Raw genomic sequence first — 22,139 nt, 5'->3', positions numbered from 1 at the left:
AACTTGTTCAACCACTTTGGAAAGTAGTATGGAGGTTCCTCAAAACACTCCACATAGAGCTCCCCTATGACCCAGCAATCCCACTTTGGGGCATTTACCTAAATGTTTACACCAAAATTATTAAAGGTCAGAAAGACTCAGGAAGAAAAACCACAGAAATAAGTAAGAGCCCTCATGGTTCCTGGACCATGAGTCTCTCCAAACCCCACCCACCACACTCCATTTCACAGGAAATCTCCGCAAAATGAAGGAATACAGGGCTGGGAAGGTAGCTCAGCGGTAGAGTGCATGCCTAGCAAGCATGAGGCCCTGGGTTCGATTCCTCAGCACCACATAAACAGAAAAAGCCGAAGTGGCGCTGTGGCTCCAGTGGTAGAGCGCTAGCTTTGAGCTGAAGAGCTGAGGGACAGCACCCAGACCCAGAGTTCAGGCCCCATGACCGGCCAAAAAAAAAAAAAAAATGAAGGAATACAAAAGGCCAAAGAGCAGAGCAAGCATGACTTCTGCAAAAGTATTCGCTGATTAATCTAAAATATAATCTATGAAATATGCAGATAAAATATTAATCTATATTTTAAAACAATATTTATGACACAAAATTTTCATATACAATCTTAACACAACCAAGATTTCTACATATACACACAGGATTAAGAAAAAATAGAAAAGTAAATATTAAAGATTATTTCTAAATAATAAGATGATGGAGGGATTACATCCTACTGTATTTCCTCTTACATTTGCTCCCTTTATTTCTTTTCCAAATATATGCTATTTTTACATTTAAAAAGAATTTTCTTAAAATAAACATAAAATGAATTTTATTAACCTCAATAAAATAGAGATCATATTTACTATATTTTATCACTGTCTAAAATGGCAGTTTCATGTTAGCACCAAGATACTTCTTTAAATGTCACTTATACTGCTTGTTAAGAACTATTTTATGAGAAAGTCACACCTCTGACTTATTATTAACTATTATGGTCCTGTAGCGTTCCAAAGAAGTAAGCTAACAGAATTAACTTTGATTCTAAATTGTTTGCCAAGTTATTAATTCATCTGTCCCTAAAAAAATGTAAGTGTTCAATTTCCTCCATTCATTTCAATCAAATATACTAGCCTCAGTCTAGAGGGTATATAATTTTAATTGGTTAAACTGAAGCACAGAGTCATCTATTTTATAGTACTTTAATTTTCCAACACACATATATTACCTAGAATTCAAATTTCTAGTCACCAATAAGTAAATTTTAGGGAGATTTTTACATGTTTTACATCTGTCAAATAAAGGCAGATATGACACCTGTAGTAAAGAACATCACAGACAGAAAGAACACTAAGTTAAGGGCTATGACACAGAAGGATAAGCATGTTTAGTAAGTTTAGGGAAGATAATGGACACCAGTGTTAAAAAAAAAAAAAAGGTGAAAAGCTATGCACTGGTGGCACACATCTGTAATCCTTGCACTCAGGAGGCTGAGATCTGAGGACAGCAGTTCAAAGATTGCAGGAAGAGGAAGTCGATTAGACTCTTTCCTGCAATTAACCAGAAAGCCGGAAATGGAGCTGTGGCTCAAAGTGGTAGAGCCTTAGCCTTGAGCCAAAGAGCTCAGGGAGAGTGCACAGGCTCTGTTCAAGCCCCATGACTGACCAAAAAAAAAAGACATCAGTGTGAGTGGACGAAGTCAACTAGTTAGACAATGAGACTAAAGAATGAAGCAGGACCAAAGGGACCTCTCTAGGGTCTTTGTTATGTGAATTTACATATTCCTGAGTGATATGGAGCATTTGGGACAGAGAGATAGCATATTTGACTGACATTTTTAAAAGATCATTGTGGCTTCTATATACAACATACCACAAAAAAAGCAAAAGAAAAAGGGACTCCAGTCAAGAGGTTGTTACTGCAATAATACAGGAAAGAAATTATTTTGGAAGGTAGCATAGCAGTGGCAATGGGGAAAAATGTTCAGACTTTAGATGCATATTTTTTGTTCCTAATGTTTTTTCAGGCTTATTGAGTTATGGATGACAAAACAAACTATAGCTATTGAGGGCATAAATGTTCTATTTGATATACATAAATGTTATAAAACAAATCATTTCAGTCAAGCTAGCATAGCTTCATATGTAGGAGTGTGTGTGTGTGTGTGTGTGTGTGTGTGTGTGTGTGTGTGTGTGTGTTCAGAAAACTTGATATCTACTTATAGTAAATTTCAAGAACACACACATTATTATTAAATGTAGTCTCCACTTATACCTCAGGTCACCACTTAGTCAAAGAGTATCAAGTTTCAGTAGTACTTCAGATATACTTGGACAAAAGCTGTTGATAAGTTAGATGTAAAATATTAGAAGATCAAAGATTATTCCAAAGGTTTGATTCAGATAAATGAAAGAAGCAATAATACCCTAAGATGCAGAGAACTAAAGAAGTTAGTCATCTATTGTTAGAGTAATGTAGAAGTACACATGTCTCCTAAATCCGTGAAGTACAATTTATTTTTGTCCTTTATCAGCAAGGAAATAGTACATGATAAAAAGATGCAATCTACACATCCAAGTTTCATGGGTTTAACTTTACTTAGGGTCAGTCTTGACTACACACTACAAATGTTCATCCAGATCTATATTGAATTGATACTCAGTGATAGTGCTGCTATTGTATCTACCCCAGTCCCACTCAATTTCCAATCTCTTTAAGTCCTCACTGGCCTTTTAAGTCCTTACTCTCCCATTCAGCGTAAAAGTAAGTGCCAGCCCCCAGTGGCTCACATCTGCAATCCTAGCTATTCAGAAGGCTGAGATCTGACTATTGCAGTTCAAAGCCCACCCAAGTAGGAAAGTCCATGAGACTCTTATCTCCAGTCAACCACCAATAACCTGGAAGTGGTGCTATGGCACAAGTGTTACAAGTGCTAGTCTAACTCTGGTGCAGTGCCTAGGCCCTGAGTTCAAGCTCAAGGATTCACGGATTCACACACACACAGAGGAGAGGGGAGGGAAGGGGAGGGAAGGGGAGGGGAGGGGAGGGGAGGAGAGGAGAGGGGAGGAGAGGGGAGGGGAGGGAGAGAGAATGGGGGGAAGAAAGGGAGGAAGAGAAGGGAAAGGGAAAGGGAAGAAGGGGAAGGAAGAAGAGACAGACTACATAATGATTTGATGGATAAAAACAGACTAGAGAAGGTTTGATCAAGACTTTAAATCCAAACTACTTTTTAGAAGTTCAAGTCAATATGCTTCAGAAATTCCGTTACACATAAACCTAAATAAGACTACTTTGAACCTGTCTTCCTCTCCACTCAATACTCGTCCCTCCCCTCCAAACTTTTAGACTTGGGAAGCAGCCAATAAGCTTCATTATACCCTTAGTCTCTTCATTAGATGTCCCCCTATCCTAGGCCTAATTAAAACTGAACTCTCTTTCTTCAGTGGCCCCCATATGAGGTAAATCATTCTTTGAATCTCCAAGGACTTCAAGGATGTTTCCAATACCTATTACCCTGACATCCCCGATCCAAGAGTCTGATGTCCATGCATCTTCATCCCCCACTTATTTGGCCATCTAAAACTGAAGGAACCAAGATCAGAGCCTACCCCTCCTCCCTCCTCCTTAAGCAACAGTCTATATGAGTCTGGTGTCAATGACTAAGTGAATGATCTAGCCAATAGTGCAGTCTGCTTATCCTTGAACATTTCTGTTTCAGCTACCTTTATCCACTAAACCTGTAGCCTAAACCCTGTATCCCATCAGCACCCTAAATTCTTAACTCCAATAAGTAACTCCCAACTAATAATGGGATTATATCTCAAAGAACATTATAAATTGAAATTTTCAGAAGCTGAAAATGCACTGAATGCATCTAACTCACCAAACACAATGATGTTTGTAGGTAAAAGAGAGACAGCTTGAAGAATAGCAACAGTATGCTGTCAATTATCAGTTTCATAGCTGATTAGGAGCTATGGCTCTCTGAACTGCATGTCACTCGTCTGATTCAAAGATTCCAAATTCAAAGTAAGATGTCAAACCATCAAAAGATGGTAGCCAAAAGAATTCTTCTTTTACCTACAAACATCATTGTATTTACCTCATTCCAATCTTTAATTCTTTGAATCAATTATTTCCTGTCTTCTGCCTCCTTCTGGCAACCACCATCCAATCTAAACCTCATATTCTATCATTTCAACCATTCTCTTGACAATATTTTTTACTCTATGTATTGATTCCTACCATATGTGCACAGCAAAATCTACCATCCTTGACTCTACTGAAATTCTCTGAAGAAATATTAGGAATGTAAATTGCGCATTGTGGTACATTACTGTAATCCCAGGACTGAGGAAACTAAGGCAGGAAGACTGAGTTCAAGGTTTGCCTGGGCTATATAGTTAAATCTTGTCTCAAAAAAAGAAAGAAGGAAGAAGAAGGAGAAAAGGAAGAAGGGAAAGAAGAAGGCTGGAGGGAGGGAGAGAGAGAGGGAAAGTTATGAATCATGAACAATGGAAAATTACACAGTATTTTATTTTTGTTTTTGTGTTTAAGAGCCAAGGTTTCATATTTTGTCCAGACAGACTGTGACCAAACACTTGAGCTCAGGTGATCCTTTTGCCTCAGTCTCAGCCATGTAATTAGAACTATACCACAGTACCCAGCCCTATAGAAAAATTAAAGTTAAAGCTGTTAAAATATTTAAAATCTGCACAGTCCCCAATCTATAACAGTTTAAGGACTTTTCAACTTTAGAATGGAGCAAAATCAATATATATTTAACCAAAACTGTACTTCAAATTCTGAATTTTGTTCATATCCTGAGCTTGGCTCACTGGGCTCTAGTAGCCAATATTCTCCAGTGTCCTATATAGTTAAAATGATGTATTAAATGCATTTTCAATAAATGTAACTTATAATACGTTTGTCAAAAATCATGGGGCATCTGTATAATCAAAGTAACCAAAGCTATTAAATGAAATATAAATCAACAAACTATTAGAAAGTCACAAAGGGCTGAGAAGGTGGCTCAGTGGTAGAGCGCTTGCCTTGCATGCATGAGGCCCTGAATTCGATTCCTCAGCACCACATAAGCAAAAAGAAAAAAGCCAGAAGTGGCGCTGTGGCTCAAGTGGTAGAGCACTAGCCTTGAGCTGAAATGCTGAGGGACAGTGCCCAAGCCCAGAGTTCAGGCCCCACAACCGGACCCAAAAAAAAAAAAAAAAAGTCACAAAGTATTTTATTACTTCAAATGTTACTTGAAGTAGACTAAAAAATTTTGAGACCAAAAGTATATGGGCCACAGGGGTAGCGGAATAACAAGTTCGACAAGAAATGTACTCACTACCTTACTTATGTAACTGTAACTCTCTGTATATCACCATGACAATAAAATTTAAAAACTTTTAAAACTTGAAAAAAATATATGGGCCACTTAATATGCAAAAATGTTTCAACCTACTCTGAAAATAGATAAGATCTTCCATATTGCTTGAAAATTTTGTTGCTTGTTCCCTTTAAATAGGGAAATATTGACAAATAACCCTTGTCCTATTAGCTTAGAAAATACTGTTTTTTCTCATGGGGATAGAATACACAACATCCTTCTAACTTACTACTAATAAATTTATCTTATACTTCCACAACTATACTATATTTAATTATACTAGATATCTCTGGATCTGAAAATTTTTAAACTATATCACACTAACACATTTCACATTTTCCAAATCCCTAACAGTAATATAAACAATTGAACTAATGGGTTCTGCACAATTCCAAAAAGTATTATGAGCTATGAATATTACTTCAGAATTATTTTAAAAATAAATACCTAGGGCTGGGAAGGTGGCTCAGTGGTAGAGTGCTTGCCTTGCATGCTTGAGGCCCTGGGTTCGATTCCTCAGCACCACATAAGCAAAAAAAGAAAAAAGCCGGAAGTGGCACTCTGGCTCAAGTGGTAGAGTGCTAGCCTTGAGCTGAAGAGCGGAGGGACAGCACCCAGGCCCAGAGTTCAGGCCCCACGACCGTAAAAAAATAAATAAATAAATAAATATAAATAAATAAATACCTAGAAATAAATGAAATGATCAACTTGTATGTACCATTAGCAATGGAAAATTTCCATTTCCACATGGAAAACTGTTAAATCTCAAATCCAGTAAATGTTAAGAGTGATCAATGTTAAAATAAACAATGGGACTGACAGCCACATAACAGTAACATTAACCACACGATAATCAAGAGAGGTTTTAGACACCAGTAACCTACCCAGGCAGGTCATGAATGCTTTGAAAACTGTCTTATTGTTTCTGTGCCATATCTCTACATGTTTTAAAACTCATGATCATTATATTTTTTAAAACTCATGATCATTATATTTCAAAATAAGTCACAGTGCTTTCTTTGCAGAAAGTGGATGGCAATCACAATTATAACTATGCACCTGCTTGCTAGTCAAAAAGTGAATGTGGACAGATCCAGTATTCACTGGAATAGCCAAACATATAATCATAAAATACATACTGTGCTTTTAAGATAGTTCCCAATAGGTACTTCAGTGCGGTAATTATGTTCTATGCTCATTCTCTCCCCTTTAACATCTCAAAATCACACAATACTTCTAATTGCATTTCCTCACCTACAGATGGGGAACTTATAGTATTAATAGGGTTAGCTCTCAGGGCCACAGTCTTTTAAGGATTACTAGAGAGTGAAAGCCAGGAAATCTGAATGAGGTCCCAGAAAAAAACTCTGGGATGTAACCACTTATTGAAATTGAACCACCACCACCAACACAATAAATTCCATGTCAAATCTTGGCAAAATTCAGACAACTAAAACAGACAGATTAAACTGGGGGATGGGGAAATGGAAGAAGAGCAAATGCTGATTTTAGCATCTGGCAAACACCCTGACCATCAAGGAAATCATCACAAAAAAAAAGTTTGCAATAAATGAATAAGTTCATATTTGACAGGATGACTTCACTGATTTCAAAACCTCCCAATTCAGGAACAGAAGTGAGGGACCAGGAGACACCACAACCGACGTTAACTCTTGGAGAGTAGGTGCAACAGTGCGGGCATTTCAAACCATAGATCAGACAGACAGACAGACAGATAGATAGATAGAGGCAGGCAGAGATAGATAGATGATAGATAGAATGATAGATAGATAGATAGATAGATAGATAGATAGATAGATAGATAGATAGATAGATAGATAGATAGATAGATAGATAGATTGGCAGGCAGGCAGGCAGGCAGGCAGGCAGACAGGCAGACAGACTGACAGACAGACAGACAGGCAGGCAGGCAGGCAGGCAGACAAACTTTTTTTTTCTTCAGGAAAGTCCTGCCAGGTTAAGAACTGAGCCAAAAACACCCAGGTCTGCAAACAGGCTCCGCTGACTCAGAAGCCTTTGCATTAATTACGATGGACACAATCTGCCTGTGCGTCCCGTCGCGGAAGGTAACCGTGGCCGGGGGAAGCGAACAGTGGCCCAGGCCAGGCCGAAGGCGACCCGAATTCCTGGGGCGGATTCCCCAACCCGGGAACCCACCCAGGAAAGGAAGGACGACGGCAACCTGGGGTAAGAAAGCAAGGATCGCGCCACAGGCTCCGAATCCGGACGCCACTGGGGGCTGCCGCAGCCAGCTCTGCCCCGGGCATCTCCGAGCTCCCCAACCGCAGAAGGCCTTGACCTTCTGGCAGGTCCGCCCGGCCAGGACCAGGGAGAAGGCAGGTCCTGCCCCTATCGGCGGCCCCACACCGCGACGCGGCCCGGCCGCCACATGCTCCACCTCCGGGTCTCAGAGCACAGCCCCAGGGCCTCAGCCGCCCTCAGCGCCAGCTAACCCGCGCCACCGGCGGCCGCGACCCCGCGGCTCCACAGCCGGAACACCAGGCAGCTGAAGAGAGCAGCCCAAGTCCCCGCGTGGCTTACCTCCCTTCTGCCACAAGCTCAGCGCGGCATCCGCTCCCTGACGTGGCCCGCCCCGCCGCCTCCAACATTGGGGGCAGGGACTTCAGGGGACAGCCAATGGGCACCATACCTCGAGGGCCTGCCCCCGCCTCCTCTGGCTCTGGTCCGCCCATCTCCGCTAGTGCGCCTGCGCTAAGGCCTGGTAGCGCGGCTGGGTGGAGACGTGATCACCGCCCTGTAGTTGAAGCGGTGCAGTGTAGCTGGTGGAGGGGTGAGAGTGAGAAGCAACCCTCAGGGAGAGCAGGCTGAAGGACTATACCTAGAGATGCAGCGTGCCCAGGCGATCTTGTTAGGAGCCGGCCCTATGCAGCTTTAGGCGATATAGGCAATGTACAGCAGATTTTATTAAAAGAAAAGAAGTATCAATAATGTTAAGCCTTTCGGAAATGTAAAGCAGGAAGCTTACTTGCCTAGCCAACACACAATATTGCAGCCATGCTACGCATCCACTTGTACAGAAAGGCTCAGTTATTTCTGATTTAATCTGGTGTGCCCTGGCCCAAGTTATTTTCCTATGATTGTTATTATTGTCTAATACTTACAGAACGTTTCCTTAATAAGCATGCAATTTTCTTCTGTAAGGGGCAATGGGTACTCCTACATGAAAACCTGTAGCAGACATCTGGCACAAAGAAGCAAAAGCTAAAAGAGGTGTGGGGGGAGGGATTAAAAAGGAGAAAAAAGTGGATGATAGGAATGGAAGTTATTTACAGAGTTAAGACAAGTTGCTCTAGCGAACCTGACTTACCCAGATGTTTCTAAGCCTATAGAACCTTAAGAAGCAGAATGGAAACCTTTTTTTAAAAAAATGCATATGCCTGGGTACCATCTCTGGAGTTTCTAATTCATTAGTTCTATGGTACATCATTGGCACTGTTATTTTTCTAAGTTTCTAAGGTCATTTGAATGTGTTAATAAGAAATTCTTCTCACTTGGAGAAAGGACTTCATTTCTGGTATTCAACTTCAGAAAAGTAATTATATACCATAGGCCACTTGTAGTTCCCCCAATAACCTACAATGTGTTCATTCTGTTAAAATTTATCTAATTTTGAACCTGTATTTATATTCAATTTCTCATCCTTTGGGTGAAAAGAGTTTTATGATTATGATTGCCTTTTGAGCTTATGGAATTTGATATATATGCAGTACTTTTTTAGACTATTTTTTATTCCCTGATTAGTCAAAATTATAATTGTACATATCACTGTGAACAGAACTATTTTAAGAGTATCATTCATTCACAAACCTACTTTTCAACTACAGTTATTACTCATATTTTACAACAAAGAACTTGAAGCACAGAATGTAAGGCAGCTTGACCAGTATCGCGCAGCTAATAGCAAAGCCACAGTTTGAATATCTAGACACCCTCCTCTCAATAAATAAATGTTCTGGTTTTGTAGAAAACCTGGGTTTAGGATCATATAGAGAAAAGCCCAATGAAAGAATGACAGAGAGTCTACTTTTGGCACTTAGTCCAAACACAGCCCCTTAGATTGGGTAATATGATAAAGAATAAATATATTGCCCACAGTTTTACAGGTTTGGAAAGTTGAGACAAAAAACCAGCAGATTTTGCATCTGACAGTCTAAATCGACCCTCTGTGTGACCTCACATAACTAAAGAGAAAAATTTACTCCCAAGTATCATTTTTTTTAATTCCCCCTCCCTGTGGTGCTGAGAATCCAACTTAGGGCTTCATACATGCTAAGTATGCCCTCTGCAACTGAGCTATATTTCCAGAGCTGAGATCTTGCTCTGTAACCCAGATTGCCCTTAATACACAATTCTACCTCAGATTCCCAAATGCCAAGATCACAGGTGTAAGCCACCAGGGGAATGAAATCAAAGGCCTTTCAAGCATGCTAAGCAAGCTGTCTACCTCTGAGCAACATCCCCAGCCTTCACTCCACCTCTTGGAAGTTAGTTTTCAATATATGAATGAGATAGAAAGGGAAAAGGATATAAACATGCAGACCATAGCAGACATCTTTCTCTTTACCCAGTTTTAGAGACTGAAGAATTAGAATTTAGACCACTAAACCTACAACCTAATATTGACTTGAATGATTGCTGCAGACTTTGGACAAGGCTAGAAGAACAAGGCTCATTCCTGCTCCTTCCACACAGGAGCTGCAGTTCAGTAGGAATCATTTTACCTTTTAATTTAGTTGATTTATTGCTATACTAGGCACTATGCTAAGCATGAGTGATACCAGAATGAACGAATTCAGAGCCTTAAGAAACCAATTCATATTGGAGACCCACTCAGAAAGTATCACATTTATTTAGACAAGACTAAGAGGTACAGACTTTTAGAACTAGAGTCACAGAAGCTACTAGTGTATGACAGTTTATACTGACAAGAGACAGAAATGGAAAAATGTACAGGATTTTCATAAAAATTAATTTACTCAATTCTTTAAAAAAATGTTTTCCTGGGCTGGGAAGGTGGCTAAGTGGTAGAGTGCTTGCCTTGATTCCTCAGCACCACATAAACAAAAAGAAAAAAGCCGGAAGTGGCGCTGTGGCTCAAGTGGTAGAGCACTAGCCTTGAGCTGAAGAGCTGAGGGACAGCACCCAGAGTTCAGGCCCCACGACCAGACCCCCAAAAAAAAAATGTTTTCCTGTAATTATACTTTTTTTTTTTGAAAGATTCTGTTGCACTACAGGCTGAACTCACACTGAAGTAAGCTTTTTTTTTTCTAGTGCTGGGGTTTGAACGGAGGACCTTCAACATGCTAAGCAAGTGTTCTACCATTGAATTATACCAACTGAGTTTTTAAATGGTCAGATTGTTCTGTGCAATAAAAATTTAAAAAATTAAGGATTTTATAATCTGTTAGAGCTCAAATTTATTGTGTTTCACTAATCTAATCCTGAGAATTCACAGAAAGAGAATTAAAATTTCTCTTTAAAGACAAGCCTTAAGGTCAGATGGCTAATAGATATCCTTTCAACTAAAACCCTGGGTTCTTGACTTCTCACCCTCAGACTTGTTGGGAAAATGGAGGAAAACAGAAAAAGAATAGGCTGAACTGGATCCTCAATAGGCCAGGACTGTTTATTGAGGAACAGAGAGGGGCACAGACCTTCCCGTGGGTTGGGAAGTTGTGCCAGTGACTGGATTTTGTGGTAGGCTTATATAGGGCTTAACAAGGAAGCAGAGAATAAAAAAATGGGCTATGGTCTCCTTGGGATCAAGAAGTGATGTCCTTGGCCAGGCCCACAGTGGAAAGCTGGGTGAAGGGGCAAAGGTTGGAATGACCTACCTGCATACAAACACACACCTGGTGCTTTGCTTTGCCCTGGGGAATAAGGCAGGACTCAATCCTTCAAAACCTATTTTATATAGTAGGCTAAATACTTTTTATTATTTATAAATTTAAAAGGAAATCAAAAGCCAGGCACTGAAGGATCCTTCACATCCATCCCAGGGGACCACGAGGAGGCCAGTAGGCACAGGAGAAAGATTATTATAAGGTTTATTAGAGGAGCCATATTTCCCCCAAGAGGGAGCACTTGGCACCCTTCACTATCCAGGTAGCAGGAGGGTCTTGGGGTAGGAAGTGGGGTAGGAGCTCTGGTGGGTATGGGTGGAGAGAGGGAGTGGCCAGCTGTAGGTTGGGAACTCCTGGGCTGGGAGGAGCTCAGGTCTGGGTGGAGCTCAGGTCTGGGTAGAGCTGAGGACCACAAAGGTGGGCTCAATGCTTACAGGCACTAATGGCTCACACCTGGAATCCTAGCTACTCAGGAGATCAAGATTCAAAGCCTGCCCTGGGCAAGAAAGTCAATGAGACTCTTATCTCCAATTAAGCTGCAAAAAAGCCAGAAGTGGAGGTTTGGCTCGACTGGTAAAACACCAGCCTTGAGCAGAAAAGCAGCTAAGAAACAACACCCATGACCCAAGTTTAAGGCCCAGTATGGGGGTGTGGGGGGGGGAATTAAAGTGAAGAGCTAGAAATATAACTCAATGATGCACAAGGCCCAGCATCAAAACATATTATAGACCATTTTTGTTAGCTAGGGAGAAAAAGTTCCCACCTACTTAATTAATCTTATTAGCTAACTGTCTTGCTTTCCTTTCAAACTGGAAGCAAATCATGGGGCGTGAACAAATGTAGCTACAGTTTTAAGTTAAATTCTGATTAACATAAGATCTAGGAAACAGCTTGACTAGGGCACACCTACACTTGATTCAGAGGCAGGGAGCCCTATACAAGTGACTCACTGCCATTAATCTAGGGGGAACTGCAAAGAAAGAGCAGTGAGCGAACCTCATGGAATTTAGCAGGGAGCCAGGGAAGGGGTAGGGGAGGTCAAATTTTTACATGTAATCTGCGGAAGATAATTTAGACTTCATACCAGAAGATTCTGCTTAAATGAAAGTTCATTCATGAAAGACTAAAACATACTTCAAAACTGAGGGGGTTTTGCTGGATAGTCATAGATTACCTATGCAAATAAACTCCTTGCTTTTTAAACATTCAAGACAAATCACCATCTTAAAGATGTAGGCTGGCAGCCAGTATTCTCTATGAAATGCCTTGAATTATTTCCCCTGAAGTAGTTAAGCTGTTAGTTCTCTATTGTATAAGATCCTTTAGATAAGTACATTTTTTGAAGTCAGTAGAGAAGGGCCTATTGACTTTAACAACAAAAAAAAGAAGAAAGAAAGAGAGTAAGAAAAATGTGTCTACTCCCAAATCATTAGCAGACCTGTAAGAATATGCTAACCAAAAAAAAAAAAAAAAGGCACTGTACTATGAATCCTGACTGTAAGGGAAGGTCAGGTCACCCACAGCATTAAGAGAGACACAAAGCCTTGAACTCAGGCCCAAGCATGCTGGGCTAGCTGAACACGCCCACACATTCAACAGCAGGCACAAAACTGGGAGAAGAAATTCAGTCTTGAATCACAGAGCTCCACTGTGAACACATACCAGAAAGCCATCTTATTAAAAATTTCACATGTGACTATCTAGTTTCAGTTCCTCCACAAAAGTTCTGACAGAGATACAGATAGCCATTCATAGTTCACCTGCCCTGTACCACAAAATTCCATCTCCAGCACGTGTATGCACTGTTACCTCTTTGACCATTATCTTCTACATGCCTCACTAAGGAATTAACATTCCTGGACCTTCCCCCATGTTCCTTTCTCTTCAGAGCTTCCGAGGCAAAGAATAAAGTTCATCATCCCTCACCTGCATAATTAAGTTCATACAGTATAGCCAGCCTATTACAGTACAGTGGATGGATAAAGATTAACTCTCTCTTTTGATGTCCTGTTGACAGCTTTTGTTGCGTAACAACTATTGAAATCAGTGGCTTGAAATCACAAACATTTACTCTTCTACAGAATTCTGTGGGATTCTTAGTAAATTCTTATCTAGCAAGTTGGCTTTACTAGCTCCCTTCTGGGTCTATTTATGTCTGGAGTCCGTTTGAACCTTGAATTGTCTGGGATGGTCTAACTCATATTCCAGATGTTTTAATCAAAAGTGAGCTGAGGCAGTAGGAATGATGTGGCCATGTATCTCTATAAACTGGAATTAATCCATTTTTTAAAAATAAGGAAACAGTATTGGGGCTGGGGTTGTACTCAGTGGAAAGCATTTGTTTTAGTATATACATTCAATCCTCAAAATTACAAAAAATATTAATTAAAAAGTAAATTGTTTAAGTTAGGCAATATCAGATTCCTATTGTATTTGTTTATTTTCTGTTACTATAATAAAAACACTTGATACTAGGTATTTCAACAAGACAGAAGGCTTGCTTAGCTCAGGTTGAAAGTCCAAGATCAGGTGGCCCCATTGAATCAGCCTCTGGTGAGAACTCTTTTGGCTATATCATATCATAGTTGATGACATCATGGTGGGAATATGGAAGAGAGGGAGAAATCAAGTGGCAAGGCAAGAAACCTGACAAGGATTTGGAAATCAGGCTAAGTCTTTTACAACAACCCTCTCATGAGAACCAATTCAAAGTCTCATTGTTATTGCAGCACAGACCAGCAAAGACCATGACCACTTTTTAGAGAGGATAAAAAAGTTTATTTGTGACCCAAACCAGGCTAGTGCCAGAAAGAAATTTGGATCCTGAGGAGGGGAGACCATGGGTATTATACAAGCTGATTATACACAAAAAGACAGGTCACTAATCAGAAAGGCAAAGGTCAGGTGGGAGAGACATCAACTCCAGACCAGGTGTGCAATTTCAAAATTATCTGTGGGCTTTTCTGTTATTGATCTAGATAGCCCCTCCTGGTTTGCCAGGACCCAATATTCCACTGTACAACTGCATCTAGCCACATTCAAGCAGAATGGCCTTTGCTAGGAACATAGCTACTAGGGAGGAGTAACTATGTCTTCTTCATTATAAGCACTACTTTAATCCCAAGGACCATACCCACAGAGATTCAATTGCTTTGGCTTAGGCCCTACACCTAGGGTTTAGATTCTATACCACCTCCCACATCACCAACCCAAGCTAGCCTGGAGCCACAATCCCCTCATTCTCAACCTCCCTAATGGATAGGATTACAGGCCTGACCACAGGTACCCAGTATTTTTTTTAATACTATAAAAAAGGGTCTTACATGAAAAAAAGTCTCTGGTGCTTGCTTTTGCATTTTTTGAGGTTGTGCACAAGAGAAGCAATCCATTCTCTTGCTGCTTCCCTAACTATGGTTCTGTCCCCACCCCCATCTTATCCTGCTTCTTACCCTAGGAAATGATACAAGTGGGTATAAGAGGAAATTTTGAAGAAACAATACCAAGTAATGCCTCTTCTAAGTTGTTGTTTTTTTTGGGGGGGTCCGGTTGTGGGGCCTGAACTCTGGGTCTGGGCGCTGTCCCTCAGCTCTTCAGCTCAAGGCTAGCACTCTACCACTTGAGCCACAGCGCCACTTCCGGCTTTTTTCTTTTTGCTTATGTGGTGCTGAGGAATCGAACCCAGGGCCTCATGCATGCAAGGCAAGTGCTCTACCACTGAGCCACCTTCCCAGCCCCTCTTCTAAGTTTTGTACCCTTCAGGCCACAACGGTTCAGCCCAGGTATGGTACTTGTTGGAGCAAAAGACCCATGAAAGGAAGAAACTAAATAATGTAATATCTAATTGTTAAGAAATAAAAATTCGGGCTGGGAAGGTGGCTCAGTGGTAGAGCACTTGCTTTGCATGCCAGAGGCCCTGGGTTCGATTTCTCAGCACTACATAAGAAAAAAGCCGGAAGTGGCGCTGTGGCTCAAGTGGTAGAGTGCTAGCCTTGAGCTGAAGAGCTGAGGGACAGCGCCCAGACCCAGAGTTCAGGCCCCACGACCGGACCGAAAAAAAAAAAAAAGAAATAAAAATTCTTCTTTTCTTCCATTTTCCAGTTTCCTACAGAGCTTCCCATTGGCTGGGAATCGTTTTTTTTAATGCAATACCTAAAGATCAAGCCAAAGCTGAAGGCAATCTAGAAATATGTCAATGTGCTGGCTGAAAAAAAGGACAGATAACAAAATCTGTCTTGTAATAACTACTCCTTATGTCTTGTGATTAGCAGTCTTTATGCTATTATTTTATTCCTGTTGAGAACACTGCTACTTTTAAGCTTTACTATTCATTTTTGTAAGCCATGCTTTTAGGGTCCAGATAAGTCAGGAATCAACCTCCTGACAAGTCTAATGCAAGGCATAGACCAGCTCATATGTGAAAGGTGACCTCCTCAGAGACAGCCATTTAACTGGCTCCTGACAGCTTCAATTACGACTAATGGATCTATTCAATAGCCATCATGCCCTGTAATCACACCATTTAGGATGTGTACAACCTTGATAGCCTATCCTAATTCCTTTTCTTTCCTCCTCTAAGGTTCTGATATAGATGTTGCTTCATATGAGAACATTGGAAAACATAAAATAAAAATATCTGTTGGCAACTTACTTATCACTAGGATAAGCAACATAGTTACATACCATAATAATGTTGGCAGATAAACCAATTTTGTTTACATTGATAAATACTAATGACATGTTTCTATTTCATTCACATTTATATCCAGGGGTGTTAAGTAGATGCCCTTTATTTGGTTTCCAATTGTTAAAATGAAGCCATTAAAGACCAGATAATTTGGGGGTCATTTACTCTCTTATCATTAAATGTTACAAGTTTTCATAATGAACTCTCAACTAAAGAAAAACAAAGGCAACTTTTTTGTCACAATTTAATACTTCATTCTTAAAAATATTAAAATCAGATGTAAAAGAAACTGGGTTCTTCTCTACTGTTATTAAACAAGGAAAAAAGTAATTATTTATAGGAAGCTATACAATTGCATTGCAATCACATTGTAACTTGTCTGTATCAGGAAGAATAACTATAACAAGGAAAATGTACTTGCTTTTCCAGATCTACACATGTGAAATCTTTTTTAATAGTATCTATGAGAAAATAGAAAAATTAGAGTTGACTCCACTTCTGTTATCTACATCAGAATGATGTCTTCAATAAACAATTATGAATTTCTTCTGTATCAGGTAGGTACTTCTTTATTTATGATCTGGTTTTATTCTGATTTCATTTAGTTGGGTTTTTTGGAATGTTTTTAAATGGCTTTAAAAACAACTCAATCTAAGTCCAAGTTTTTTCTATATTTAATGTTATCACTTCCTGACAAGCAAACCTCTGGGTCACAACAGTGAGTATGTCTTAAAGGTCTTCAGTTGTCATCAGCTTAAAGTACCTGAAACATGCATAAAATTTCTGCAATGGTTTTCTTGGTGATAGCTTCTTATCCTCTTAGGGATGTTCCTGGGCCCCAGACTAACATAGAATTGAAATGAAAGGCCCTATTTTCAGATATATTGCACAAAGGGTGGGGTTAATTTTGGGTGCAGTTAAAGCATAGGAGATGGGATTATTTACTGGATAAATTTATGTATAGCTTTATCTATTTAGTGGATATTTTTCTTTTTAGAGTTTAAATTCTCAATGGTGAAACTATGTAAATCTGTAGACTTTCCTAACAAGAAGAATTATAATGGACAATTTCCATCTCCAGTGAATGAGAGAGGGACTTTTTAGAATTTTCTTAAGATTACTTACCTGAATATTTTGAATAGTATGAAATTTTCATTTTTAATAAATTAGTAGGACAGTGTGAGAGAGACACCATACAGCATGTACATTTTACAAAAATATACTATCAGTGACTATGCAAAATAGACAATGAAAAGAGAAACTAATTAGTAGTAAATTGTTAAATTAATTAAAATCTAATTAATAGTTTCTCTAGAGAAGAATGTAGGAAAAACTACCAAACTTAACCAAAATGTAATGTGACTTCAATTTTAAACCAATTCCTTATTTTCCTAATGAAAAGATGCAAAACTGCAAAAAATAGTTTTTGCTAGAATATATAAGGTTTTAAGAACACTGAAGATAACAAAACACATATGTATAATTTCGTGTTATCTAATATTATTATTTCACAAATGAGCCATTTTGGATTGAACTGGTCATGCTCATTATTTCCAAAATGTTACATCACTACAAACATAGGATCTTTGAACTGGAACTTAGGAAATTCTAGGAAGAAGCACCATTTTGAGCAAGAGCCAAAGGTAGTATAAGAACAAAAAGTGACATCATTGGTCACAAATTGTTTGCTACATGTATGTATACAATTTTCTATCCCTATCTATCTAACACTTCCTCTTTCTTTTCCTTAGCTTATGCAGAATGATGTAGTATTTGCCATATATGCATACATATACACATTTTTTTCTCCCATATACTTTAAATGGTCTTTAAATTACTGATACATAACACAATGTAAATACTACATAAATAATTGTACCTTTTTGTTGAGAGAAAATGAGAAAAGTTTGCACATATTCAGCATCGGTGCAACTTTTTCTCCTGAATAGATTCTATCCATAGTCAGTCAAATTCATAGATGCAGAACCCAGGGGCAGACAGGGTCAATTGTACTTCATTTTTGCAGAGGCGTAAGAGGTGCAAAATGAAAACAATATGAAATGTTACAGTGAAACATCATGTCCTACCAATTATCTATATAATTTTTAGAAGTTATTTATGTAAACAAAGCAAGCATCTTGTATATTTGTAATTATTCATTTTCAAGATATTCTTGGGCTTGCTTTCTTCGAAGGCTTTCTTTTTATCTTTCACATAACCACATTTTCTTGTTGTCCTCACATGATCTGTTATGTGCAAACATTCCTGATTATTTTGTTTCCAAATCTCTTCTTAAAAGAAGAAAATTGAGCTAGTGCATGGCTCAAGTGGTAGATGGCTTACCTAGCAAACATATAGCCCTGAGTTCAGTATCTCTCTCTCTCTCTCTCTCTCACACACACACACACACACACACACAATCTAATTGAGTGTTATGGCTTATCCATGTAATCCTAGATATTTGGGAGGCAGAGATTGGAAAGATCACACTTCAAGGACAGATAAGGCAAAAGTTCATGAGACCCCATTTATGCAAGAATCATAAAGTAGGAAGCTCTGACCCAGGCCGACTGGTGTATAAATGCAAGAATTAATTCCCCTAAAAACATTAGTGTGGCTCATCTTCTACCAAATATCATTTTTGTTTCAACACTATGTCTTGTGACCTTCTAATGTGAAAATTAAGTTCTGATTTTTAAATTCAATTTTGTTTAGCTTTTATTTTATTTAAAATTTTTATTGTTATTATAAAAGTGATGTATGGAGGGGTTGCAGTTATAGAAGTCAAGTAGAGTATATTTCTTTTTGGACCACGTCACCCCTTTCCTCACTCTCTCCCAATTTTTCCCTCCCATCTCATCCGCAAGTTGTATAGTTCATTTTCAGCATGGTGTCTAGTGAGGACCACTGCTGCATTTGTTCACCCTTTGTCCTTCTATTTCTATGCCCTCCTTGTCCTCCCAAAGACAGACAAATAAGACAAATAGAAAAAAAAAAGTGTGGCTCGTGGAGTAGAGTGCCTATCAACAGGTACAGAAGTCAAACCCCCATATCACCAGAAGAAAGAAGGAAAAAGGAGGAGGAAGAGGAGGAGGAGGAGGAAGAGGAGGAGGGGGGAGGAGGAGGAAGAAGAAGAAAGAGAAGAAGGAGGAGGAGGAGGAGGAGGAAGAGGAGGAGGAGGAGGAAGAGGAGGAGGAGGTAAAGAATAAAATTAAATTTTAAAAATAGGAAATGGAAAAACCTCCCATGCTCCTGGATTGTAAAGAGCGTCATAAAAATGGCAATACTGCCCAAAGCTATATAAAAATTTCATGTGATATCCCAACAACATTCTTTATGAAATAGAAGAAGCAATCCAAAAATTAATATGCAATAATAGAAGACTCTGAATAGCAAAAATAATACTTAGCAGGAAAAACAGTGCTGAAGGAATATCAATACAAACTTCAAGCTCGATTATAAAGTTGTAATTATAAAAACAGCTTGGTAGTGGCACATGAACAGACCTGAGGACCAACGGAATAGAATTGAAGACCCAAATATGATCCTACAGACCTATAGCCACCTTATCTTTGATAAGGGAGCCAAAATTATCAATCAGATGGAAGAAAGGCAGCCTCTTCAACAAATGGTGCTGGCAGAATTGGCTAGTAAACTGAAGTTAGATCTTTATATGTCACCCTGTACCAGAATCAACTCCAAATGGATCAGAGACCTGAAGGTGCGAGCAGATAACCTGAAAATATTACAGGAAGGGATAGGAGATACACTAGGGCTCTTTGGCACACATTAAAATTTCCTAAATAGGGCTGGGAAGGTAGCTCAGCGGTAGAGTGCATGCCTTGCAAGCATGAGGCCCTGGGTTCAATTCCTCAGCACCACTGTGGCTCCAGTGGTAGAGGGCTAGCCTTGAGCTGAAGAGCTGAGGGACAGCGCCCAGACCGAGTTCAGGCCCCATGACTGGCACACAAAAAAAAAAAAATCCTAAATAAAGATCCAGAAACACAACAAATCAAAGAAAGGCTGGATAAATGGGATTGCATTAAACTGCAGAGCTTCTGTATGGCAAAGGACATAGTTAGCAAGATAAATAGAAAACCCATAATTTGGGAGAAGATCTTCACTAGCCATACAGCAGACAAGGGCCTCATATCAAAAATATACCTAGAAGGAGAAAGATTGGGATTGGGGGGGGAGGGGGGAGGCTGGGAAGGGATGTGAAGGGTAAACAAAAGGAGGAGGCTGCAATGCTTGGTAAGAAATGTACGCATTATCCTGCCCATGTAATTGTAACCCCTCTGTACAGTATCTTCACAAATAAAATAAAATAAAAATAATAAAAAAACAAAAATATACCTAAAGCTCAAAAAATTAAACCCCCCAATAAAAAAATCCTTAAAGAAACAAACACCCCTTTAATAAGTGGACTAAAGTATTAAAAAGAGACTTCTCTGAAGAGGAAATAAGAATAGCCAATAGAATCATGAAGAAATGTTCAAAATCTCTGGCCATAAAATAAATGCAAATCAGTGCTTGCCTCATGCATGAGGTCCTCAGTTCAATTCCTCAGCACCACATAAACAGAAAAAGCCAGAAGTGGTGCTGTGGCTCAAGTGCTGGAGGCTAGCCTTGAGCTGAAGAGCTCAAGGCCAGCACCCAAGCCCAGAGTTCAAGTCCCATGACTAACAAAAAGAAAGAAAGAAAAAGCAAGCAAGAAAGCAAGGAAGGAAGGAAAAAAAGAAACAAAGAAAGAAAGAAAGGAAAAAAAATGAAAATCACATTGAGATTCCACCTCACCCCAGTTAGAATGGCCAATATCAAGAAAACAAATAATAGCAGGTGCTGGAGGAGATGTGGCCAAAAGTGCTACTACACTGTGGTGGTAATGTAAACTGGTTCAACCACTCTGGAAAGTAGTATGGAGGTTCCTCAAAAGACTAAATAAACATAGAGCTCCCCTATGACCCAGCAATCTCACATCTGGGCATTTATTCAAAAGACCACAAACAAGGCCACACTAAAGCTACCCACACAACCCTGTTCATTGCAGCATTTTTAACATAGCTGATACAGAACCAATTCAGATGCCCCTCAGTAGATGAATGGACCAAGAAAATGTCTCACACACACACACACACACACACACACACACACACACACACACACACACTGGAATTCTGTGCTTGTATCAGAAAGAATGACAACGCCCCATTTGTAAAGAAATGGAAAGAAGACTTGGAAAAAAATCATGCTAAGTAAGCTAGATCCTAAGAAACACAGGCTCCATGGTTTCCTTTTTTCTCCTCAAGGCTAATGCTCTACCACTTGAGCTATACCTCCACTTCCAGCTTTTTGGTGGTCAACTAGGGGTGGGCTTTTCTGCCTGGGCTACATGCAAACCATGATCCTCAGGTTTCAAACTTCTGAGTAGCTTAACATTAGAGGCATGAGCCACTAGTGCCTAGCTTCAACCCATTTTTTGTTGTTGTTGTTGGTTGTGGGACTTGAACTCAGGGCTTGGCCCTTTTTGCTCAAGGCTAGTTCTCTACCACTTTGAGCCACAGTGTCACTTTTAGTTTTCTAGTGGTTAATTGGAGATAAGAGTCTCACAGGGTTTCCTGATCAGGCTGTCGTTGAGCTGTGATCCTCAGATCTCGGCCTCCTGAAAAGCTAAGATTATAGGCATGAGCCACCAGTGCCTGGATCAACTCAAGTTTTAACCACCAAAAATGATTTCAGCTGCTGTTATGGGACCACTAAAGCACCATCATTTCATAACCACAGATTTTTATTATAGAAACAATGTCCTTTTACAAATGTAAAAACATGTAGCTATCTACATACAGTAGTTCATGCCAGTTATGCGGTTAAGGATAGGTTTGGACACACAGTGATCTGGAAGGTGGCTAAATTCCTTTGGCCATTTTCTATGCCATTTTGGAAACTACCATTGACATTTTAATAGTTACCATGTGAAGTAGAACTTTCAGCTTATGGGTGAGCTAATAGTGGTTATGTTACTCATTCAACCATGTTAATTGAAATTCTCTGTGAGGTAACTCTTGGTTTGTTCCCACACAGTTCAGAATACAACTTTGCTATTAAAGGTGCTTTTTTAAAATAAGTAAATGCTTTGGTATGTGCATTGTACATCTTTTTTTTTTTTTTGGTCCAGTCGTGGGCCTGAACTCT

At 39.5% G+C, this 22,139-nt stretch overlaps 1 protein-coding gene across 2 annotated transcripts in view; it reads right to left on the bottom strand.

Moving 5' to 3' along the window:
• Focad (focadhesin) overlaps positions 1–7,992 on the bottom strand; it is a 274,302-nt gene extending 266,310 nt beyond the window's left edge. For both annotated transcript variants that reach the window (XM_013020828.1, XM_013020829.1), the window contains exon 1: positions 7,941–7,992. The gene's annotated coding sequence lies outside the window, so the exon portion shown is untranslated. The remainder of the gene's footprint in view (positions 1–7,940) is intronic.
• Between the last annotated feature and the right edge of the window lie 14,147 nt (positions 7,993–22,139).

Source organism: Dipodomys ordii, unplaced genomic scaffold (genome assembly GCF_000151885.1).
Source record: "Dipodomys ordii isolate 6190 unplaced genomic scaffold, Dord_2.0 Scaffold53, whole genome shotgun sequence".
Classification (NCBI taxonomy): domain Eukaryota; kingdom Metazoa; phylum Chordata; class Mammalia; order Rodentia; family Heteromyidae; genus Dipodomys; species Dipodomys ordii.
This window is presented reverse-complemented; position numbering and strand designations above follow the sequence as displayed.